Source organism: Salvelinus alpinus, chromosome 3, assembly GCF_045679555.1.
Source record: "Salvelinus alpinus chromosome 3, SLU_Salpinus.1, whole genome shotgun sequence".
Taxonomy (NCBI): domain Eukaryota; kingdom Metazoa; phylum Chordata; class Actinopteri; order Salmoniformes; family Salmonidae; genus Salvelinus; species Salvelinus alpinus.
Genome location: NC_092088.1, coordinates 59,300,481 through 59,326,894, shown reverse-complemented (window position 1 = coordinate 59,326,894; position 26,414 = coordinate 59,300,481). Strand labels below are relative to the sequence as shown.

Below are 26,414 nucleotides of genomic sequence, written 5' to 3'. Positions count from 1 at the left end.
TCACACAACACAGACTGTGCACAGTATGACAGTGCCAGGGAAGATACACACACACACACACACAAACACACACACGCACGCACGCACGCACGCACGCACGCACGCACGCACGCACGCACGCACGCACGCACGCACGCACGCACGCACGCACACACACACACACACACACACACACACACACACACACACACACACACACACACACACACACACACACACACACACACACACACACACACACACACACACACACACACACAGCTAGCATCAGCACTGCATGAGGAGAGACGGCAAGAAAACAAATATATCATTTAGAATGGCAGAAAGGAGAGGAAAACCCTAAATTAATAATGATTTTAGGTTGTTAGGGGCAACAAAACACTGAATGATTCCGTGGCTTTTCAAAGGTCACAAAAACAAGAGTATCTGTTCTCAGTTCTCTCAGATATACTGACATTTGCTGCTTCTGTATTATATGTGGGTATTGGTAAACATAACATGAGCACTGTAAAACCACCTATTAGAACGTGTGGAGGCCCAGAAACACAAAGCAACAGCTATAGGCAGTAGGTGAGCTCTGCCCTGATCTGGTTTGGTCTGGTCTCCTCCTCAGTTTCCCCGAGCTCCTCTGTCTCTCTGGCGGGAGCTGAAAAATTAATGCAGCAAACAGGCATCGCTTAAGGGCCACTTTTCCTTCGCCACTACACACTGAACAGGATCAATTACTACGTGTGTGTTTTTGTGTGTGTGTTTTAGTGTGTGTGTGTGTGTGTGAGCTAGCCAGGCCTGATGAGAGCTGAGAGATAGCGGAGCTGGTAATAGCCTCTCTGTTTGCCTCTCGCTAATGACAACAGGGGAGTAGTTTACACCACGCCATCGTCACACCACTCCCACTGCTTACCCTCTATGTAAATAATGAGTTAGGACCCTTAGGGTGTACAGAAGGGTGGTACAGAATGAGAGGAGAAGAAGGCAAAGGAGGAGGAGAAAATAGGAGAAAGGAGGAGGAGCCGGAGCAGTGAAGCGAGAGGCAGAGGCTAGAAGAAGAGAGAACCTACTGCAGCAGAGAGAGGAGTGTATGCATAAGCGTGTGTTTATGCGAGGGTGTGTGCTCGTTTGCTTACGTGAGTGCTCCCTCGCGCTCTGTATGTATGCAGGGAGTTTGAGGAGTGCAATTGTACAACATCAGCCAAAGTTATTGAAAAGGCAGCGCCTGCCTGGGGAGGATAACGTAAGGAAAACATCAGCAGTAACACACACAGAGAGCAGAGTGGCATCAGTAATTTTCAGGCTCGGCCACACAGACGCACACACACACACACACACACACACACACACACACACACACACACACACACACACACACACACACACACACACACACACACACACACACACACACACACACACACACACACACACACACACACACAGTGTGCCATACAGTTACTTTTACTGTCAGTATAGCAGGCTGTAAGCAGTCATAGGGTTGCTGTAATAACCTTGCTGAGGAAGGTTTGTGTGTGTTCATGCGCTTGTACATAAGTGTGTATGTGTTCTCACAGCTGAGGATGTGTGTATTCTTAAAGCTAAGGTTGTATGTAAATATGAGTGTAGTAAGAAAGCTGAGGCGAGAAAAAGCATTTGAGGCAGCTTTGGCTAAAATAGATACTCTGTCTCTCTCGTTCTGTCAATTCAATTCAAAGGACTTTACTGGCCAGGGAAACATATATTTGCAAGTGAAAAAGACAGGAAAAAAATAACAATACAAAATTAACACAAAACATTTTACTCACAAACAGTTTAAAAGAATATAGACAATTCAAAAGTTATGTTTGTCTGTGTGTGTGTCACACCCTGGCCATAGAGAGGCTTTTATTCTCTATTTTGGGTAGGCCAGGGTGTGACTAGGGTGGGTATTCTAGTTTCTTTATCTCTATGTTTTCTGTTTCTATGTTTTGGCCGGGAATGGTTCTCAATCAGGGACAGCTGTCTATCGTTGTCTCTGATTGGGAATCATACTTAGGCAGCCCTTTTTCCCACCTGTGTTTTGTGGGTAGTTGTTTTCTGTATAGTTTATGCACCTTACAGAACTGTTTCGGTTTCTTCACGTTGTTATTTTGTTCAAGTGTTTTGGTTAATAAAAGATCATGAACACTTACCACGCTGCGCTTTGGTCCGATCCTCATTACGAAGAGAGCCGTGACAGTCTGTCTGTCTGTGTTTCTCTGTCTGTCTCTCTCTCTCTCTCTCTCTATTACCATCAGTCTCCACTAACATAGGCACGTACACAGACCCCTAGTAGAGTGTATCTGTATCTCCAGTGTCATCATTATTACCATTAAAAAGGTCAACCGAGTTGCCTCCAGTCTCTCTCCTTATTTATGCCTCTGTGTCATCACCACTGTTAGTTCTGTGTCACCACTGTTACCTCTGTGTGTGTGTGTGTGTGTGTGTGTGTGTGTGTGTGTGTGTGTGTGTGTGTGTGTGTGTGTGTGTGTGCGTGTGCGTGTGTGCATGTGTGTCTGTGTCACCACTAGGGTTGCACATTTTGGGGAATATTCAGAGGTGGAAACTTTCCGTGTGAATTAACGGGAATATATGGGAATTAACATAAATATATGCAAATTAATATTAATACCATTTAATTGTAGATGTTCTTTTGCATTGGATATATTTACTATATCATATGGAAACAGAAACATAAACCTGTTACCTTATCATAAGTAGACACAACTACAAATTATTAAATCCTTCCAATAGAAAAAAACAAAACAATTTAGTTACGAATTGAACTTTAAATGAGTTGACTCTTCACATGGGATGATTTCACTGAACAACAAAAGAAAGGGAATATTTAATGATCCCCAATGATCCATCTTATCTCCCAAAAACTTTTTCAATATACATCTGTAAAATGATAGTCTAGAAACTAAAGCTTTGGTTGTCTTCCTCTCAGGCGTCCATGTCTTCTCCCTAGACCTCCGCAATGTCCACCTCTTGAACATCAGACTCGGAGGCCTCATCTTCACTGTCACTTTCCAACCTTGTTGAGGATGGCTCGTTGTCAGGCTCAAAAAGCCTCAAATTTGCCTGGATGGCCACCAATTTTTCAACCCTTGTATTGGTCATCCTGTTGTGTGCTTTGGTGTATGTGTTCCCAAACAAGGACCAGTTGCGCTCTGAGGCGGCTGATGTTGGTGGGATTTGGAGGATGATGGAGGCAACAGGGGAACGAGCCTCACATCCTCAAAGTCCCTTCCACCGGGTGGCTGATGAGATATGTTGGCACGACTGCCATATTGCATCTCCATCCCAACCCTTGCTTGGAAGTGTACTTCGCCAGACTGCCAATAACCTTGCCCTCATCCAGGCCAAGGTGACGAGACACTGTAGTGATGACACTGTTGATCTCTGCATCAGACAGGATGCTCTTGCCAGCATACTTGGGGTCCAACATGTACATTGCAGTGTGTATGGGATTCAGGCAGAAGTCTTCACACTTTTTGATGTATTTCAGAACTGCAGTTTCCTCTGCTTGGAACAACAGTGAAGTGGGCAGGGCAGTATTTCTTCTCTTACATCTGCAAGCAGAGTCTGTACATCAGGCAGGATGGCATTGTCTCCCTCAATCCGTTCAATGGCTACTTCTATAGGTTTCAGGAGTTTCAGGCTGCTGGATCCTCTTGATGGGCTGTCCATATCGGCAGACTGTGATATGGCCATTTCTTGGAGACACTCCTTCCCCTCCAGGAGGCTGTCAAACATGATGACAACACCACCCCAGCGGGTGTTGCTGGGCAGCTTCAATGTGGTGCTCTTATTCTTCTCACTTTGCTTGGTGTGGTAGATTGCTGCTATAACTTGATGACCCTTCACATACCTAACCATTTCCTTGGCTATCTTGTGGAGTGTATCCATTGTTTTCAGTGCCATGATGTCCTTGAGGAGCAGATTCAATGCATGAGCAGCACAGCCAATGGGTGTGATGTGAGGGTAGACCAAGAAGTCTTCATGTTTGCAGCATTGTCTGTCACCAGTGCAAATACCTTCTGTGGTCCAAGGTCATTGATGACTGCCTTCAGCTCATCTGCGATGTAGAGACCGGTGTGTCTGTTGTCCCTTGTAGAATACTGGTTGAGGGGTGGAGATGATGTAGTTAATTATTCCTTGCCCACGAACATTCGACCACACATCAGAGATGATTGCAATACAGTCTGCTTTTTCTATGATTTGCTTGACCTTTACTTGAACTCTGTTGAACTCTGCATCCAGCAAATGAGTAGATAAAGCATGTCTGGTTGGAGGGGTGTATGCTGGGTGATGAACATTCAGAAATCTCTGCCAATACACATTGCTTGTGAGCATCAGAGGTGAACCAGTTGCATACACAGCTCGAGCAAGACATTCATCAGCATTTCTCTGACTACGTTCCTCCATTGAGTCAAAAACGCTTCTGATTCCAGGAGGACCATGAGCTGTTGCCATCGATAAGGTGTCTGATTCATCATTTTCACCTCGAATAGAAGTAGAGGAACTTTTGTCAGAGGTTGCTTGCTGTGAGCGCTGAGGGAACTTTATGCACTTGGCCAGAGGATTCTGCATCTTTGTTGCATTCTTCACATATATTTTGGCACAGTATTTGCAAATGTACACAGCCTTTCCTTCTACATTAGCTGCAGTGAAATGTCTCCACAATTCAGAAAGTGCCTGTGGCTTTTTCCTATAAAGATTTGAAAACAAAACAGTAAAAATAAACCAAATACAATTCAATGTACAGATAAATAGTTAAGCAGTTAGATTAAACAACTCATTTGTAAGATACATGTTTTAAAATGAAACATGTATGGAAACAGGTGAGTTAACACTCCTCAGTTAGCAAGTTCAAGCAAGCTAAACCCACATGGTAGCAAAAACTAACTAGTAGAAATTGTTAACAAGTTAGAAATGATTTAAACAGACTTTGCTGTAGGCTACTATGTATGTCATATAAAATATATTTACCCCACACAGTATTGTAATCAAAACTTACCAGAAAGCATGTAGTCCTTGGATCAGACAGTGTAGTAATGTGGGCATCTCATTAGTGTGCAAGATCTTGAGAATCAGCTGTACATGTGATGGAAGAATGCACAACGCAAGGGGGTTGCAATTCCGTTGAATTGGGGATAGTTTAACCAAAATATGCCACAAGACCTAGAATTGCCTTATGTGTATCCCACAAAAAAAGGTTCACTGTTATAAAGAAAATACTTTTGATGAATTTTAGCAAAATTCCCCAAATTCCAGGGCTTAACTTCCCTTGGCAAATTTCCAGGAAATTTCCGGAATTTTACCAGAATGTTTCCAACCCTTTGCAACCCTAGTCACCACTGTTACCTCTCAGTTCACATTAATCTTCATCTGTGCATCTAATCACATGGCCAGGCCGTGGCACCATGTACAGGGGGAAATACATTATGTAAATACACGGGTGGTGGTGTTGACACTACACGGGTGGCGCACCGTATTTCACTGCCATTGTGATGGCTGATGGAACACACTGATCAGAGAGGGGAGATAAAGACAGAGAAAGATTGGAATGGAATGGGCTGTGATTTGGTTTCAAGTGTTCTCTGCTTTCCTCCTCCCCTACTCTCATCTCTCCTCTCTTCTCCTCTCTTCTCTTCTAGAGAGCCTAATGACACTCTTATCTTCTCAGAAGAACAGTTCTTCATCATTATCTCTGGAGTGTGTCTGCTCATCAGCTGTATATGATATTAGCCACACACACACACACACACACACCCCCCCACACACACACACACACACACACACACACACACACACACACACACACACACACACACACACACACACACACACACACACACACACACACACACACACACACACACACAACGTACAGCTACTGATTCCAATTCTTGTCAGAACATTACTATGACTCATCATGAATCAATGGAGAAACATTCACCACCTTCACCCTCTGAAGACGTCACTGATGATATTAACTGTGTGTATGTGTGTGTATATATGCGTGTGTGTATGGTTGCATTTGTGCGTGTGTGTGCCCGCGTGCGGATGTGTGTGTGAGTGAGGTGAATGGTATTTAGTTTTTCCAGGTCACACAGAGATGTTTATAATATAGAATTGTTTGTTTTAACAGCTCTGATGCGTGTGACCTTTTGAGACTATCTGCTGGTGATGATGAGTAGGTGTAGGAGGAATCTGTAGAGGCCATTACCGTCTGCTACAGAGTTTTCTGCAGGTCAGGGTATGTACAGACTGAGACGGATGAACACATAGCTACACATCCACGCCTGTCAGTCAAAGGTCTGTCAAAAGTGTATTTAAGGGGTCACAGCTCAGACAGGTTTGAAGAACCGCCAGCCTTTGATGACTCCAAAAGCTCCAGGAGAAAGTGTTACTTTACCTCCCAGCAGTGGTCTGTACGGCCTCTTGACTGACATGGCCATGTGTGTGTATGACTGTGACGTGTAGGAGGGTGTGCTGTTGAGATAAGCTCTGTGATTTACTTCTCTTTCAGGTCTCACAGGTGAGAGTGTTTTACCCCTCTCCCTCAGTCTTTCTCTCTCCCTTTCTCTCTCAATAAAAATTTACAGTAAACATTACACTCACAAAAGTTCCAAAAGAATAAAGACATTTCAAATGTCATATTATGTGCAAATAGTTAAAGTACTAAAGGGAAAATAAATAAACATAAATATGAGTTGTATTTACGGTGGTGTTTGTTCTTCACTGGTTGCCCTTTTCTTGTGGCAACAGGTCACAAATATTGCTGCTGTGATGGCACACTGTGGGATTTCACCCAGTAGATATGGGAGTTTATCAAAATTGGGTTTGTTTTTGAATTCTTTGTGTATCTGTGTAATCTCAGGGAAATATGTGTCTCTAATATGGTCATACATTTGGCAGGAGGTGAGGAAGTGCAGCTCAGTTTCCACCTCATTTTGTAGGCAGTGTGCACATAACCTGTCTTCTCTTGAGAGCCAGGTCTGCCTACGGCGGCCTTTCTCAATAGCAAAGCTATGCTCAGTGAGTCAGTACATAGTCAAAGCTTCCCTTAAGTTTGGGTCAGTCACAGTGGTCAGGTATTCTGCCATGGTGTACTCGCTGTTTAGAGCCAAATAGCATTCTAGTTTGCTCTGTTTTTTTGTTAATTCTTTCCAATGTGTCAAGTAGTTATCTTTTTGTTTTCTCATGATTTGGTTGGATCTAATTGTGTTGCTGTCCTGGGGCTCTGTGGGATCTGTTTGTGTTTGTGAACAGAGCCCCAGGACCAGTTTGCTTAAGGGATTCTTCTCTAGGTTAATTTCTCTGTATGTGATGGCTTTGTTATGGAAGGTTTGGGAATCGCTTCCTTTTAGGTGGTTGTAGAATTTAGCGGCTCTTTTCTGGATTTTGATCATTAGCAGGTATCGGCGTAATTCTGCTCTGCATCCATTATTTGGTGTTTTATGTTGTACAATGAGGATATTTTTGCTGGATTTTTCTGTCTCTCTCTTTCTCTTCTCTCTCCTGTGAGGAACAGGTGTGTACTTTCCAGTCAGTGAAACTCAACCTTTGTTTGTGTTCGACAGTCCCTCCCCCTTCCACCCACTTACCCACCTGCCCAGTCGTGCACAAAAATACACACACACACACACACACACACACACACACACACACACACACACACACACACACACACACACACACACACACACACACACACACACACACACACACACACACACACACACACACACACATACACACACACACACACAGTCGAACAGCCAGAACAGACCAGAGCAGGCCTTTCAACTCCTCCAAACCGTGATAGCATTCCTCAACTCTTTCCCTCCTCTCTGAACATGAGCTCTCCGCAACTCCTTTCCCTTTCAAGTACAAGTCACCAGCCGCCTGCTCTTTGAAGATACGATCTGGGAAAACACAGAGACATCGCTGCGATTATCTCAAATGTCTTCAACATGTCAAACAGAGCAGGAGGGAAGGGAGGGAGGGAGGAAGGAAGGAAGGAAGAATAGACGGGAGGGCAGTGGTAGTTGCATGGGTGGCGTAATCATGTGTATGACTCTCAATGACAAACTCTTCAGGTAGAAGACGCCTATGGTTTGAGTAGTAGCATGCGCACAGTGCCCTTTCAATGAATCATGTTATTGTACCAAATTACCGGTGTGTAAATGGGTGCTCTTTGAAAATGATTTTGACTTTGTAATCGTACAAGATGTTATCATGTGTTGCCTTCATGCTTCAGACAAGACAGTGTAAGTGATTGAAAATGAAATCAAAAAGAAAATATGGGCCAGGGAATGCTGTGATAATAAGCACAGCTACCTTGTAAACAACTGGAAATGTGTGCAGAAGTAGGAGAGACCGGGGTATGGTTGAACTGCTACTATATTCATAGCACTTTTCTCGATTTTCAGTTGTGACTGTGAAAATGATGGTATATGTAATAAAGTAGGGAAGACCAGGAATGTTAGATACTGCAAATGTATAGAATTTTCTAGATTTTGTTGTTATTTGAACCCTGAAAACCAACTGTATATAACCAGTGCCTGTATTCATAAAAGGTCTTAGTGCTGATCTAGGATTAGTTTAGCCTTTTAGATCATAATGAATATGCTCATATGGACAGGCGGGGACTTGATCCTAGATTAAAACTCTTACTCTGAGATGGTCGTTTCCATGTAAAAGGACCCATGAGCACCAATGCGTGAAGTTCAAAGGAGCATGTCAAATTGGCTGTCAATTGAAAATAGCGTCTATTTTTTGAATGAAGTTATATATTAACTGAGTGCACAAAACATTAAGAACACGTGCTATTTCCATGGCATAGACTGACCAGGTGAATCCAGGTGAAAGTTATGATCCCTTTAGGGCTGTCCCCGAATTTTAAAAATTTTGGTCGACCGTGAGTCGTCTGTTCTTTCAACCAATCGATTGTTTGAAAATTGAAAACATGTATTTTTCCATACAGTGAGGGAAAAAAGTATTTGATCCCCTGCTGATTTTGTACGTTTGCCCACTGACAAAGAAATGATCAGTCTATAATTTTAATGGTAGGTTTATTTGAACAGTGAGAGACAGAATAACAACAAAAATATCCAGAAAAACGCATATCAAAAATGTTATAAATTGATTTGCATTTTAATGAGGGAAATAAGTATTTGACCCCCTCTCAATCAGAAAGATTTCTGGCTCCCAGGTGTCTTTCATACAGGTAACGAGCTGAGATTAGGAGCACACTCTTAAAGGGAGTGCTCCTAATCTCAGTTTCTTACCTGTATAAAAGATACCTGTCCACAGAAGCAATCAATCAATCAGATTCCAAACTCTCCACCATGGCCAAGACCAAAGAGCTCTCCAAGGATGTCAGGGACAAGATTGTAGACCTACACAAGGCTGGAATGGGCTACAAGACCATCGCCAAGCAGCTTGGTGAGAAGGTGACAACAGTTTCTGCGATTATTCGCAAATGGAAGAAACACAAAAGAACTGTCAATCTCCCTCAGCCTGGGGCTCGATGCAAGATCTCACCTCGTGGAGTTGCAATGATCATGAGAACGGTGAGGAATCAGCCCAGAACTACACAGGAGGATCTTGTCAATGATCTCAAGGCAGCTGGGACCATAGTCATCAAGAAAACAATTGGTAACACACTACGCCGTGAAGGACTGAAATCCTGCAGCGTCCGCAAGGTCCCCCTGCTCAAGAAAGCACATATACATGCCCGTCTGAAGTTTGCCAATGAACATCTGAATGATTCAGAGGACAACTGGGTGAACGTGTTGTGGTCAGATGAGACCAAAATGGAGTTCTTTGGCATCAACTCAACTTGCCGTGTTTGGAGGAGGAGGAATGCTGCCTATGACCCCAAGAACACCATCCCCACCGTCAAATATGGAGGTGGAAACATTATGCTTTGGGGGTGTTTTTCTGCTTAGGGGACAGGACAACTTCACCGCATCAAAGGGACGATGGACGGGGCCATGTACCGTCAAATCTTGGGTGAAAACCTCCTTCCCTCAGCCAGGGTATTGAAAATGGGTCGTGGATGGTTACTCCAGCATGACAATGACCCAAAACACACGGCCAAGGCAACAAAGGAGTGGCTCAAGAAGAAGCACATTAAGGTCCCGGAGTGGCCTAGCCAGTCTCCAGACCTTAATCCCATAGAAAATCTGTGGAGGGAGCTGAAGGTTCGAGTTGCCAAACGTCAGCCTCGAAACATTAATGACTTGAAGAAGATCTGCAAAGAGGAGTGGGACAAAATCCCTCCTGAGATGTGTGCAAACCTGGTGGCCAACTACAAGAAACGTCTGACCTCTGTGATTGCCAACAAGGGTTTTTCCACCAAGTACTAAGTCATGTTTTGCAGAGGGGTCAAATACTTATTTCCCTCATTAAAATGCAAATCAATTCATAACATTTTTGACATGCGTTTTTCTGGATTTTTTTGTTGATATTCTGTCTCTCACTGTTCAAATAAACCTACCATTAAAATTATAGACTGATCATTTCTTTGTCAGTGGGCAAACGTACAAAATCAGCAGGGGATCAAATACTTTTTTCCCTCACTGTATATAGACACACCCTATGTTTGAATAAAATCAACTATATGTAGGCTACTTTGCCTGATGCTTTAAGCACTGCAATTAAAAATTAAGACACTCATTTGTAAAGAAGAAGCCAGAGATCAATTTAGCCTTCGCAGATTCTGCCATTAAGCTCCTGAAGTTGCCAGTAATAGGCTACATCAGTGGTCGGCAACCTTTTCCATTTGGAGTGCCAATTTATCGTACCATTTCTACTGCTCTGCATGCCAGTTATGATTTTCATATGCACATTTTCGTGGAAACATTTATTGTCATTTATAATAAAGCTTTCATATCTCAAAATCAATATCATGTGGTTTATCAAAATTCGATCTAAATGAAAATTATACAAATCTAAAAGTAACTTATATTGCCATTGCCAATATGTAAAAATAGCCTACATAAAGCCAACAAATACAAACATTGCAGCCCACAGGTAGAAAGTTTCCTGATAAAAATAAATATCCTATAAATCACTTTGGCTATGCATGGATTGTCTGCAAGGAACTTGAAACAGTTGATCAACTATTAACTTGGGTGCAGCCTGAAGTTGGTGTTGCATCATTGTATAAACTATTCTGGGCCCTCAGAGTTTCCTGCTTCAGTGAGCTCCGGACAGACAGACACAGCTGTAGGCTATTTGTACAAGGGATAAGAAGTAATCAGGTAGGCCTTTTTTATGACATTTCCACCGGATCAGAGCATTTCATTTTTCCCCCTTTCATGCTGAGTGGTAATCGAAAGGGAGAGAGCTGGAAAGATTTTTCAAATAGGCTACGTTGAGGAACTATTGTTGTTCTCAATGGATGTAAAAACAGACTTTGTTTACTTGCTGTTTGAGGTGAAGAACTAATTACTTTGAAAAGCTCCACAGTGATGGTGAGTTAAGACAATCAGAAATAGTATCAGATCCCCAAATGGGCACATTTACAGGCCTATATTTGTGAGCAGGCCAGGTAGCCTAGGCCTAGTTCTATGTGTAATCAGGTGCGTGTCCTTACTCAAGATGGACAGGAGCGCTCCAAACAAAACACAATGAATACATTTGACAACTCGTAAATGGAAATAAATAAACCAACACTTTTTTCTCACAAGTGTAGCCTTGGTTGTGCTCTCTGCAAACAACGTGCCCACTCCTACAATGACAACGGTAAGACTATAATAATAATAATATATTGAATGCATAACAGAAATTACTGTAACCAAACAAACATTGAAGATTAGAAAATGTGGGAATTGTACTAATTGTACTACTGGTGATACTAGTGTGCCATCCTCAATGGATTAGTCCACTCAGACAGGCGTGAATCAGACAAGTGTCTCGAGTGCCATATTGTTTTTATTTATATATTTGCCACTGCTCGACTAACAAAATCTTGGTCGACCAACAGCCTATTGATCAAGCAATCGACCAGTCGACTAAATGGGGTCAGCCCTACATCGCTTATTGATGTCAGTTGTCAAATCCACTTCAATCAGTGTATATGAAGGGGAGGAGACCGGTTAAAGAAGGATTTTTAAGCCTTGAGACATGGATTTGTACAGTATGTGTGCCATTCACAGGTGAATGGGCAAGACAAAAGATTTAAGTGCCTTTGAATGGGCTATGATAGTAGTTTGTCAAGAACTGCAACGCTGTTGGGTTTTTCACGCTTAACATTTTACCATGTGTATCAAGATTAAGAATGATTCTCCACCCAAAGAACATCTAGCCAACTTCACACAAGTGTTGGAAGCAACATGGGCCAGAGAAATTGGTTTTCAAATAGCAAAATTCTTTTAAAGTATCAACTGTATTTAAAAATAAAAAAATCCAATCAGATTTTTGTGCCCACAACAGTACAGAGACAGCCTTAGTTAAAGTGGTACATTATCTTAGAGCCAACACAGATGCCAAACAGCTCTCTGTCCTTAAGTGCTGCGTTCGACACTGTTGACCATGATGTCCTTCTGGACAGAATGAGGAAGTGGGTTGGCCTCTCCGGTCCAGTTCTAAATTTAGGACCTATTTAACCGCTCTAGAGTTTATCATCATCCATGGTGAAAATAACTCTGAGACAATAGATATCACATGTGGTGTTCCACAAGGTTCGATTTTGGGTCCAATATTGTTCAGTTTATATACAGCGTGTTACCCCTTGGCAGCGTTATCAGAAAGCATAACATTGATTTTCACTGCTACGCAGACGATACACAACTTTACATTTCTGTGTCACCAGAGGATTTTAGCACCACAAATACATTATTAAACTGTATTAATGATTTAACTACTTGGATGGCTCACACCTTCCTCAATCTAAATCAAGAATAGACCAAGGTACTTATTATTGGATCCAAACACAGAGAGAGAATCCTGCCGCACATTTTAATTTGCGGCAATAAAGTTAAAAGATCAGGTAAAAAACTTAGGTGCCATTTTAGATTCTGAACACAAATTTCGAATCACAGATTAGACATGTGACCATAATAGCATTTTACCACCAGAGGAACATTGCCAAGGTGCGGCCGTTTCTATCTGAGGCTGATACAGAAATACTTATCCCCAATACAACTGTGGACATATTTAAAATGGATCTTAATACAAACCTTTTTAGCTTTGCTTTTTATTAAGGTGCTTTTTTAGTCTTTCAGTTTTAAATTGTTATTCTTTCGTTTTTTTATCCTCTTATGTTTCTTGTGTAGTAAATATTTCAATTTGTATTTTCATTGTTTATTCGTTTTTTTCCTGTGAAGCGCATTGTGTTGCGTTCATGTCAAATGTGCTATATACATAAAGCTTGATTTGATTTGATTTGGGCTGTAGCATCCCTGTGGAATGCTTTTGACATCGTGTAGAGTCCATGCTCTGACGAATTGAGGCTGTACATTTTTCCATCCTAGAACTTAGGTATAAGCAAAGACTTTATTGTCAAACAGATGGAAAAGGGGTCTTAGAAAACATATACCAGAAAAAGTCTTAAAAGGTATTAGAAATACCTCAAACACAATAATGTTGAACTAAAGACCCCTGTCAACTAATATCAACACTTATATTTAGTTTAGGATCATTTTTTGTGACTCCTGAAGTTTAAGAAACATTGCCTTTTGCGTTGAAATTCCCTTACAATAGCCCACATATCTTTTTCTAATTTCTGTCCCTCATGTAGAGGGAGTATAATGAAAGTACACATAAGTAACAAGTGAAGGTAGACCTACCAATTAGTTAGTGTTTTTACTGATGTCAATTTTGTTGATTAATTATTAAGTGATTAAAGCCAGAAATTCTGTTACCAAATCGATAACAGCATTTTAAAAAAATCGTTAGCGGAAATTCTGCAATTTTATTGGCTACCATTGGAAATCCTAGTAGTCACAAACCACAGTTGGGTGACCTGCTACTGTCCTCCCTTCCACTAGCATACAGTTATGTTCAGCTGATAACGTTTTTCAGAAAAGTTTGGCCAATATCTCTCTCTCTCTCTCTCTCTCTCTCTCTCTCTCTCTCTCTCTCTCTCTCTCTCTCTCTCTCTCTCTCTCTCTCTCTCTCTCTCTCTCTCTCTCTCTCTCTCCCCAATCAATGTCACCTCTCCCGGCTCTTACTGACAACTACCCATGAGCCCCTTCTCTTTCCATTTACTGTAACCAGCATCCTCACCCACTGAGCACTGACCTACACCGGACATCCATGGACGTTGAAAAGAAGTTGAAATTTGGCCTTGATTTCAACACCCACAGACGTCTGGACCGGCCTTCATTTGGCTCAAACATAGACGTCCATGATTGGTTCAGATTTGGTCGGGACCAGACCAAATCTGAACCAATTTTACGTTTGGACTGTAGAGTAGAGTGCAGTACAGTACTGTAAAGAAAAGAAGAGTATAGTTCAGTAAAGTACATTACAGTACAGTACAGTAGAGCACAGTACAGTGCAGTAAAGAAAATAAAAGTGGATTATAGTTCAGTACAGTGCTGTACTGTATTGTATAGTAGAATAGAGTGGAGTAGAGTCCAGTACAGTAGACAGTAGAGCACACTAATGTACTGCACTCAACTATACTCTACTGTACTGTAATGAACTCTACTGTACTGTCTTGTACTGAATTATACTCTACTTGACTATACTCTATTGTACTGTCCTCTACTGTACTGAACTATATTCTACTGATCTGTACTATACTGTACACTACTGTGCTGTACTTTGATGTCCAAACTTGTGAAACATAGACATCTATGATTGGTTCAGATTTGGACCAACCAAATTTGGTCTTGTTTACCCAAATATGCAAAGGAGGATATTGCATATTTCTCCTTTTGTGTACCTATTAAGGATACATCACCATGAAGAGAATGACATTCGTATCCATAATGCTGCATTTCTGTGTAGTACAGATCAGGGACCCGTGATGAAATTCCGTTACTGCAATTCTCTTACTAGGGCTGGGAACAGTGAATAGACTGCTCTGACGGCCAAAAACACAAATATAAATATTTTTTCTTTCTACAGACATCATTTGAATCTTAGTTCGGAGAAGATATTTAACAGTTTTTGGAAAATGTGGTCACATAAGTTAAAAAAAACCCAGAAATTACCAAACTGTTACCAAACGTTGCATCTGCACAGTTCTTCAAGTAAATGTTTTTGTAAAATGTTCAGTGTAAATGATTAAAAGTAGTTCTTGTGCATAGAGTTTTATGGTTTGTTAAACTTTGAGTTCAGTGTTTTTTTGTTTGGTGTACATTTTAAGTGAAAAATCTGAATCTCGGCGCAATTCCGTTACCGTGGAATTGCCTAGTTACTTTATCTTATGGCTCTGGCTCGCTTTCCACTCCTTTTAACAACACAGCCTTGTGTGAACCGCCTCAAGACCTCTTTGTGTTCCTGTTCAGTACAGAGGCTCGCAGGGCAGGGAGCAGGGAACAGACTGCCCTGACGGCCAAAAACACAAATATTGTTTTGGTGAGATGTGTGCTGGAGATTTGGGATGGCCTTGCGTCATTGGATACGTCCGGGCTCTAGCAGGGGTTGGAGCTAGTGTCAGGAGCGCGGGCGGGTAAACCAGACTCGCACACAACAGCAACAGGACACACACACACACACTCTCTCTCTTCTCTCCTCTTCTCTCTCTCTCTCTCTCTCTCTCTCTCTCTCTCTCTCTCTCTCTCTCTCTCTCTCTCTCTCTCTCTCTCTCTCTCTCTCTCTCTCTCTCTCTCTCTCTTCCTCTCTCTCTCTCTCTTTTCTTTCTCTCTCTCTCTCTCTCTTTTCTCTTCTCTCTCTCTCTCTTTTCTTTCTCTCTCTCTCTCTCTTCTCTTCTCTTCTCTTCTCTTCTCTTCTCTTCTCTTCTCTTCTCTCGACACAGACAGAGTCCACAGGGTTTTGTTACAACTGATGTGTTTGAGGGAAACACATACAGCCTCTGAGCTCCCAAACCCCTCACTGTTGACATTTATGAGGGAGGAAATAAAAGATTACGATATTGCAGGAGAGAGATAGAGAGAGAGCCTGCTGCTAGATACCTGCTTGAGGTATCGCTCAAGTCACAACAAAATGGAATATAACTTTGCGTTTTCGTTTCTTAAAGGATGTACAGTATATGGGTGTATCATGTTTTTCAGAACCCCCGTCCTGCACAATGAGGATGAGGAAGTTAATCACTAGATGGGGTAAGTTTCTCAAAAAACAAGTGAAATTGAAAAAGTGTCTGGACCGTTCTATAAAAAAAAACATTTACGTAAAAAATATGGGATTTGGTTGTAAAAAAGCTAAATTCTCCTTTAAGAAGGTTCAACAATTGACCTGTTTGTTGTGGGAAATGGTATTCCTGTGCAAATTTCCTCCAGATAAGCATCACACTAACAGACGGCTTATAGTATAGTGTTTAATTTCCACAAAAGGAAAATGGTTTCTTTCTATCTCCCTCGTTGTGAATTGATTCAGAGGGAGGCCTCGCTATACAGCATCTCAAAACCTATCAAACACACACACATATCCTATCTTGGTTTAAATTGCAGCTCCGTTTTCTGCATATAGATGATTACCTCTCTGAGGCTTAGCTGTCTGTTTCTCTACCTTTGTCTGGTGTAGTGGAAGTGAGAATTATTTGTCCGCCTTCTCTCTCTTTCCCTATCTCCGCCCTCTTTCCTCATGTTTGCACTAGTGTCGGAGCGGTCATTGAGCTCGATCTCTTTCTCTCTCTCTCTGTCTTTTTCTCTGTCTCTGTCTCTGTGGTGTTCAGGTGTGAGCTGCGCTGTTCAGCTTTATAGCCCTGCTGGCTCCTCAGACAACTCTGATGATAAGGAGAGGTGTGTGTGTGAGTTTGTTCGTGCATGCTCTTGTGGCTTGTGTATTCTCTCTTGTGTGTTTGTGTATATTAAGAGGAGTTATGAGAAGCCATGATTTCCCACAGCAGGCCTAAAGTAAAGGTTGTGGTTTTAAGAGCTTTGAACCGACAAGCTTTGACTTTGTCATCACAGCCTATAGGATCACTGTAAAGATTCAGAACACTGGTTAACATTGGTTTACATCTGTACCAATCAACACAGGGATTCTATGTGGTTAGGTGACAGAAGGTTTAGAGACTGTGTAATACAGAAGCACAAACACACACACACACCAGCCCCCCCCCCCCCCCCCCCCCCACACACACAAAAAAAAAGTCAATAAATATAACTGTTGCTGACCAAAATGACCGAAAGACAAAATCCATGACAAAATAATGCTTTTTATTAATTGATATATAAAAATAACAGATATCTAACATTTACATAACTATTCAGACCCTTTACTCAGTACTTTGTTGAAGCACCTTTGGCATTGATTACAGCCTCAAGCCTTCTTGGGTATGATTCTACAAGTGTGGCACACCTGTATTTGGGGAGTTTCTCCCATTCTTTTCTGCAGATCCTCTCAAGCTCTGTCAGGTTGGATGGAGAGAGTCGCTTCACAGCTATTTTCAGGTTTCTCCAGAGATGTTTGATCGGGTTTAAGTCCGGGCTCTGGCTGGGCCGCTCAAGGATATTCAGAGACTTGTCCCAAAGCCACTCCTGCATTGTCTGGCTGTCTGCTAAAGGGACGTGCTCCTATTGGAAGGTGAACCTTCTCCCCAGTCTGAGGTCCTGAGCGCTCTGGAGCAGGTTTCATCAAAGATCTCTCTGTACTTTGCTCCATTCATCTTTCCCACAATCCTGACTAGTCTCACAGTCCCTGCCGCTGAAAAACATTCCCACAGCATGATTCTGCCACCACCATGCTTCACCGTAGGGATGGTATTGGCCAGGTGATGAGTGGTGCCTGGATTCCTCCAGACATGACACTTGGCATTCAGGCCAAAGAGTTCAATCTTGGTTTCATCAGACCAGAGAATCTTGTTTCTCAAGGTCTGAGAGTCTTTCGGTGCCTTTTGGCATACTCCAAGCGGCTGTCATGTGCCTTTTACTGAGGAGTGTCTTCCGTCTGGCCACTCTATTATAAAGGCCTGATTGGTGGAGTGCTGCATATATGGTTGTCCTTCTGGAAGGTTCTCCCATCTCCACAGAGGAACTCTGGAGCTCTGTCAGAGTGACCATCGGGTTCTTGGTCACCTCCCTGACCAAGGACCTTCTCCCCCGATTTCTCAGTTTGGCCGGGCAGTAAGCTCTAGGAACGTCTTCCATTTAAGAATGATGGAGGCCACTGTGTTCTTGGGGACCTTTAATGCTGCAGACATAATCCTGTCTCTGAGCTCTACGGACAATTCCTTCGACCTCATGGCTTAGTTTTTGATCTGACATGCGCTGTCAACTGTGGGACCTTATATAGACAGGTGTGTACCTTTCCAAATCATGTCCAATCAATTGAATTTACCACATGCGGACTCCAATCAAGTTTTAGAAACAACTCAAGGGGTTGCCGAGTGGTGCAGCGGTCTAAGGCACTGCATCTCAAGGTAAGAGGCATCACCACAGACCCTGGTTCGATACCAGGCTGTATCACAACCGGCTGTGATTGGGAGTCCCATAGGGCGGCGCACAATTGGCCTATCGTCATCTGGGTTAGCGTTTGGCCGAGGTAGGCCGTCGTTGTAAATAAGAATTTGTTCTTAACTGACTTGCCTAGTTAAATAAAAAATAAAATTATCAGTGGGAACAGGATGCCCCTGAGCTCAATATTGAGTCTCATAGCAGGGTCTGAATACTTATGTAAATAAGGTATTTCTGTTTTTTATTTTTATACATTTGCAAACATTTCTAAAAACCTGTTTTCGCTTCATCATTATGGGGTATTGTGTGTAGATTGATGAGGATTTTTTTTTTATTCAATCAATTTTAGAATAAGGCTGTAATGTAACAACATGTGGAAAAGTGAAGGGGTCAGAATACTTTCCGAATGCACTGTATTATCATTCGCAATGGATGTTAAAACAACACGTTCCTACATTTCCGCGCAGGAGGCCAGGTACTTCTATGCGTGCGCGCTCCCTTAACATTATCAACACAGAGAAACCAGACACATGCTCACATGGAGCACTCCAAACAAAAGACAATGAAAAAACGTACAAATCTCGTAAATGATGGTTATGAAATAAACCCAAACTTGTTTCTCACAAGTGTAGCAGGTTGTGAAGTTTGCAAACAACGTTTCCACTCCGAGAATGAGAACGGAAAATGACTGTGATTAATACATGCATTAAAAGAAATGTATGTAACCAAATGACGGGGATTAACGGTACATTTACTGCTGGTGACATATGTAATGGGGAATTTATTTAAAAAAATCAAAGGACAAACAATTCACACAATGAAACAATGAATGCTCAAGAATTGATGGGAGACAGCTGAGTCCTTCTGGAGAGAGACTCGCCTATATCTTCGCCACACACCCCTCCCCTTCTTGTCTCAACATTTTCAATTATACTCAAGACACATTCTCTTCACACATATTTGAGATGCTTTTCACTGACAGTCGCAGCTCAATAATCAGCTAGGCCTATTGCCGTTCGCTGCACAATTTGCGGGTTTCCCAAATAGGCATAGAGCTTGTGATTTGAAACAATCCATAGATTCTTTTTTTAGAAGCTAACGATCCCCGTTTCCTCTGTGGCCATCATGCTTTCTGGAGATGTATTTTGAATTATTACTTTTTTTCCCAACGAGTAATTATATCATTTTGGCACATTTATTTCCATTTTCATCCCTATTGGACACGCTGTTTTGCAATTTCTCTCCTGTTCTATTGTTTTTATATATACTTTTTTTAATTGTCCAGAAGCCAAAGGCACAATCCTAGTCATATTAGCAACTTGGCAGTGCGGTGTCAGCATAGCCTAGTGGTTAGAGCGTTGGACTAGTAACCAAAAGGTTGCAAGTTCAAATCCCCAAGGTACAAATCTGTTGTTCTGCCCCTGAACAAGGCAGTTAACCCACTGTTCCTAGGCTGTCATTGAAAATAAGAATTTGTTCTTAACTGACTTGCCTGGTTAAATAAAAACATCCTGGTTGTTGCATCTTTAGATTCCACCTCTTTCTAAGTTTCAAACAGAGCTATTCATTGAAAATGATGTTTTATTGTCTGCTTCATTACATGAGTTCCATGTTCTGTTAAGATGCCTTACCATAATCTAAATGTGATTTTTGTCATTCTGGGTAGACGCCCTAATAGGTTATGCACCCACTGCATATGGGTCCGGTACATTTCTCAAGTGTCCGGTAAGTTAGAATCTTCCCCAGTCAAGTTTTCTAGCTCCACATTTTCCTAACGGAAATCTACGCACACGCACACAGCTTAGAGTTACACTGTTTAAAGTCACAGATAGAGACTTGACTCTTGTTTAACGTGATTCATTTCTTTGAGGATTTCACTGTAGCGTTTCACTTGGATGAAAGGGTGTTGCAGACAGACATATTTGCATATTCCTGCAGAATTCACTTGTAATAGAGGTGGTTCTCTGGACTATGCTCATGTGATGAGTAAACTTGAAGACTAGTGTGACCTCCCGGAGCTAATACCTGAGGCTTTAGCTCAGTGGGATAACAACTAATGTCTCGTGGCACACACACACACACACACACACACACACACAGCATTTTCGCAGCAAGAACAAATCTTTGTAACCTTGTAGTTCTTTGCAGAAATTGAACAGCCTATTTCCCTTCCCTCTCCTTCTCTCTGTCAGGTCCGGTGTACGGTGAAGACCAGTGAGGACCGCTCCTGAAGGATATACATGAAGGGAGGGGTGGGGGTGAGGGGGGCTTGTGACATCACTCCCAGCCCAGGTCAGAGTCCACACAGGTAGGCAAACGACCCCTCTTGTCCTCTTCCTACACACACGCGCACACACACACCAGACCTGGGTTCAAATACTATTTAAATTATTTAAATTATTTACACATACATTTTGAAGTTGATATTCAGATATTTGTTATTTGAAAGTATTTGAATATTGGCATGCATTTGAAAATACACAAATATACAGAGTATTTTGAAATTCAAATAAATACTCCTGTATTGAAACCAGGTCCTAGGAGTTTTTGAAATAAGGTATTTGAAAATACTCAAATGCGCAGAAAATAAGTATTTAAATAACAACTAATCAAATAAACGTGTTTGAACTCTGGTCTGACAGACACACATACAGGAGTGCTTTCCCAGTTTAATGATTTTTTATGTATTGGGAAAGCTGTTGTCATGGCTGCACAATGAAAACAAGTCACACCAGGGGAAATGTTTTCTCTGCTTGGATTGAAGGACTAACACCTTTCACAGAAGAGAGAGGATTGGGTGTGAAGCTTGAAACTGAGGTTGACAGCCAGTCAGAGAAAGGGAGGGTGAACAGTGAAAGGAAAGTTGCATCCTCTCCTCCCATTTTCTCTCTCTCTCTCGCCATCTTTCTCCCTCCCTTTCTCTCTCTCCATAATGTTGACTTGAGGAAAATGTATTCCTGTAACACAAAGGGCAGCATCCCAGTGTTTCTCCTCTCCTGTGTGTGTGTGTGTGTGTGTGTGTGTGTGTGTGTGTGTGTGTGTGTGTGTGTGTGTGTGTGTGTGTGTGTGTGTGTGTGTGTGTGTGTGTGTGTGTGTGTGTGTGTGTGTGTGTGTGTCAGGGCTTCCTTGGTGCCGGACAACGTGACCGGAAAGATTCTAATTTACCGGTCATTTGAAAAATTTACCGGACCCAAATCCATTGGGTGCATACCCATGGTGCTCAGAATGTCAGAAATAACATTTAGATTATGGTAATGCATCTTAACAGAACATCAACTCATGTAATGAAGCAGCCAATTAAACATAATTTTCAAACATTTGCCAAAATGCAATTTGGGGGAAATCCCCATTCTAAACAGCACATCTGGAAAAACATAATTTTAAACAGCACACCTGATAGCGGTTCCATATGTGACAGAGATAAACATTTCTGTTTGAAACTTAGAAAAAGGGGGAATCCAAAGATGCAACAACCAGGATAGGTTGCTAATATGACTAGGATTGTGCCTTTGGCTTCTGGACAATAAAATAAAGTTGATATGAAAAACAGTAGAACATGAGAGAAATGGCATAACTCTTATACTTCACCAGAAACCATGACTTAGCTACAGAGGAATCCACGGTCCTTAGCTTCTTTTAAAAAATAGATGTGGATTGCTTAAAATCACAAGCCCGTAGGCCTATGCCTATTTGGGAGGCCCGCCGTTTGGGCAGTGTGCGTGGCAATAGGCCTAACTGATTATTGAGTTAGGGCTGTCAGTGAAAAGCATCTAAAATATGTGTGAAGAGAATGTGTCTTGAGTATAATTTAAACTTGAGGGGTGTGTGGCGAAGATATAGGCGAGTCTCTCTCCAGAAGGACTCAGCTGTCTCCCATCAATTCTTGAGCATTCATTGTTTCATTGTGTGAATTGTTTGCCATTTGATTTTTAAAAAATCAATTCCCCATTACATATGTCACCAATAGTAAATATATCGTTAATCCCCGTCATCTGGTTACATTCATTTCTGTTAATGCCAATGATGTATATAATCCCTGGATTACTGATGCAATGTATTGGCCAATGAGAGGATTGACGCCACCGGTCGGCTATATTGGCACACCTCAGAAAAGCAGTCCTCCATAGGAATGAATGGAATTCTACAGTATTTCAATTAAATGTTTAAAGGACAGAATTACATGTCTAAGGATTTCTCTGTTGTAGTGGGGACAGTAATTATACTTCAAGGAAACTGTTTCTATATATTTTTACATGTTTAATGTTTACATTAGGTCACATAATATCATTTAAAAGTACGCATTTAGGTGTCTGTAATAAAATAAATGTAGACATTAATAAATGCATTTCCCGAGCTTCCAAAGTTTTTTTTACAATGGTGCGGGAGTGCCAAGATGGTGGCGCCGTGGCTTCAAAACAGCGCCCCCTGTCAGTCATCTAGTGTATATATAAATAATTGGTTAATGCATGTATTAATTACAGTTATTTACAGTTCCCATTCTCGGAGTGGAAACGTGGTTTTCAGAGTTCACAACCTGCTACAATTGTGAGAAACAAGTTTTGGTTTATTTCATAATCATAATTTACAAGATTTGTCAATTTTTCCATTGTCTTTTGTTTGGAGTGCTCCATGTAAGCAATGAGGATGTATCTGGTTTCTCTGTCCTGATAATGTTGAGGGAGCGTGTGCGCCAATGTTGAGGGAGCGTGTGCGCCCGAGCAAGCATAGTGTTTTTTTAACATCCATTGCGAATGATAATACATTAAAACTATAGTTCCTTCCTCACAGTAAAATCTTAACAACAATCTCCCCCTCGATAATCACCAATCCTCGTGTGAAAGAGCAATGGAAATTATAGGCCTACTGCTGCATTGGCCTATAGGCTATGAGTTCCATGCCCTCATTTCTTTAGCTGTCAATGGATCACGGCGTATCAGTGTGTCCATATGGCAGAGGCTAGTGATCTCGCATTAGTTGAGTTTCAACTTTTAGATTTATATTATTTTAATCCAGATTTTTATGAATAACCACGTGACAATAATTTTGCGAAACGAAAACGTTATTATTGAAATTAAACTGTTCCACGAAAATGCACAAATTAAAATCATAATTGGCATGCAGAACGGGAGGATACATTGTAAGCTTCCCCAAACTTGAAACTCACGCGCCGCCTATGAAGTCTTTTTCAAATAATTGCCTCCACATTTACATGGTCGGATTTAGCCTATAGGCTACTTTGAAGCAAGGTAAAACATGACTCATAATATGAAATAAAACATTCAGGTTTATTATTATTATTATTTAGCAAAAACAAATTCTCCCGGTCACTTTGGCCCGGCAACAGTTTTATTCACCAGCTTTAAAGTGGAACTGACAGCGTTTAACAACATTAAATCTTATTAAAATCTGTTCATAAACACCCCTAGGAAGAATATGACAACCATCTTTTTAAAAAACATTTACTGACAACTGAGCACTTACAGTGGCTTGCGAAAGTATTCACCCCCTCTTGGCATGTTTCCTATTTTGTTGCATTGCAACCTGTAATTTAAATGTATTTTTATTTGGATTTCATGTAATGGACATACACAAAATAGTCCAAATTGGTGAAGTGAAATGAAAAACAAAACTTGTTTCAAGAAATTCTAAAAAAAGAAAAACGGAAAAGTGATGCGTGCATTAGTATTCACCCCCTTCGCTATGAAGCCCCTAAATAAGATCTGGTGCAACCAATTACCTTCAGAAGTCACATAATTCGTTAAATAAAGTCCACCTGTGTGCAATCTAAGTGTCACATGATCTGTCACATGATCTCAGTGTATATATACACCTGTTCTGAAAGGACCCAGAGTCTGCAACACCACTAAGCAAGGGGGCACCACCAAGCAAGCGGCACCATGAAGACCAAGGAGCTCTCCAAACAGGTCAGGGACAAAGTTGTGGAGAAATACAGATCAGGGTTGGGTTATAAAAAAATATCAGAACCTTTGAAAATCCCACGGAGCACCATTAAATCCATTATTAAAAAATGGAAAGGATATGGCACCAGAACAAACCTGCCAAGAGAGGGCCACCCACCAAAACTCACAGACCAGGCAAGGAGGGCGTTAATCAGAGAGGCAACAAAGAGACCAAAGATAACCCTGAAGGAGCTGCAAAGCTCCACAGCGGAGATTGGATTATCTGTCCATAGGACCACTTTAAGCCGTACACTCCACAAAGCTGGGCTTTAGGGAAGAGTGTCCAGAAAAAAGCCATTGCTTAAAGAAAGTAATAAGCAAACACGTTTGGTGTTCTCCAAAAGGCTTGTGGGAGACTCCCCAAACATATGAAAGAATGTATTCTGGTCAGATTAAACTAAAATTGAGCTTTTTGGCCATCAAGGAAAATGCAATGTCTGGCGCAAACCCAACACCTCTCATCACTCCGAGAACACCATCCCCACAGTGAAACATAATGGTGGCAGCATCATGCTGTGGGTATGTTTTTCATCAGGGACTGGTAAACTGGTCAGAATTGAAGGAATGATTGGTGGCGCTAAATACAGGGAAATTCTTGAGGGAAACCTGTTTCAGTCTTCCAGCGATTTGAGACTAGGACAGAGATTCACCTTCCAGCAGGACAATGACCCTAAGCATACTGCTAAAGCAACGCTCGAGTAGTTTAAGGGGAAACATTTAAATGTCTTGGAATGGCCAAATCCCAGACCTCAATCCAATTGAGAATCTGTGGTATGACTTAAAGATTGCTGTACCCCAGCAGAGCTTGAAGAATGTGCAAAAATCCCAGTGGCTAGATGTGCCAAGCTTATAGAGACATACCCCAAGAGACTTGTAGCTGTAATTTGCTGCAAAAGGTGGCTCTACAAAGTATTGACTTTGGGGGGGTGAATAGTTATGCACGCTCAAGTTTTTAGTTTTTTTGTCTTATTTGTTTGTTTCACAATAAAAATATTTTGCATCTTCAAAGTGGTAGGCATGTTGTGTAAATCAAATGATACAAACCCCCCAAAATCTATTTTAATTCCATGTTGTAAGGCAACAAAATAGGAAAAATGCCAAGGGGGTGAATACTTTCTCAAGCCACTGTAGATGGGGTCATTTTCACGTTTTTATAAATTCATAGAATGTTTGGGAATTACGTATAGTAATGCATTTGTGAAAGTTCTATAGCAATATACAGTGGGAAAGCTGCCGTACGTTTGGACAATTAATAGTCACTGCAGTAAATAAAACCAAATAAAAATCTGTCTTGTCTAGGACTGGAGTCTACGCAGACTGGTGTCCATAGCCAATCAGAGCTACAGTAGGCCTATATGCAAATAAGCCATTTGCCACATGGGCCTGCCCTCATTCACTTTGAACTGGACTGTGTGTTTACAGGCAGTAGCAACAGCGTGACTTTAGATCATTAGAATGCATTCTCCAAAAGCCAGAAAATACACCTGAATGGATTACTGGAAATATGTACTGGAAATATCACAGGAGTCCTCTTACATTTGGGAACTTCACTGTCCTATTGATCAAACAACCATGAATAGGTAGGCTCTCTCCCTCAGTTGCCTATGCACATCAACAAGATCAACAACTAATGCTAGCCAGAGTGAGATGAGCTAAAATCTAATGAGGGAACATTAGATAAACCTTCTCAAACTTTTTCAGCTAGTTGGCCATCAAAATTGCACTGATGAACGAGGGGAATAGTGGCCTGCTCGTCCTTCTGCAGCTTGCCTGCCAATGCATGCTTGTTCCAACCCATGTTTTGACAACTGAATGGGAACTTGCCTGCCAGCCCGCCCATTTGATCGATGCCAAATATATTTGATTGACAACTAAGAGATATGCTAACTGTGGA

The 26,414-nt window shown here is 41.6% G+C and overlaps 1 protein-coding gene across 6 annotated transcripts in view; it reads left to right on the top strand.

Annotated features, from left to right (window-relative positions):
- Nucleotides 1–26,414, top strand: part of LOC139571027 (zinc finger MIZ domain-containing protein 1-like) — a 201,415-nt gene that overhangs the window by 51,428 nt on the left and 123,573 nt on the right. For 5 of the 6 annotated variants that reach the window (XM_071393500.1, XM_071393502.1, XM_071393498.1 and 2 more), the window contains exon 2: nt 20,753–20,868. The exons of the other annotated variant lie outside the window; for it this stretch is intronic. The gene's annotated coding sequence lies outside the window, so the exon portion shown is untranslated. The remainder of the gene's footprint in view (nt 1–20,752; nt 20,869–26,414) is intronic. 6 annotated transcript variants of the gene reach the window in all.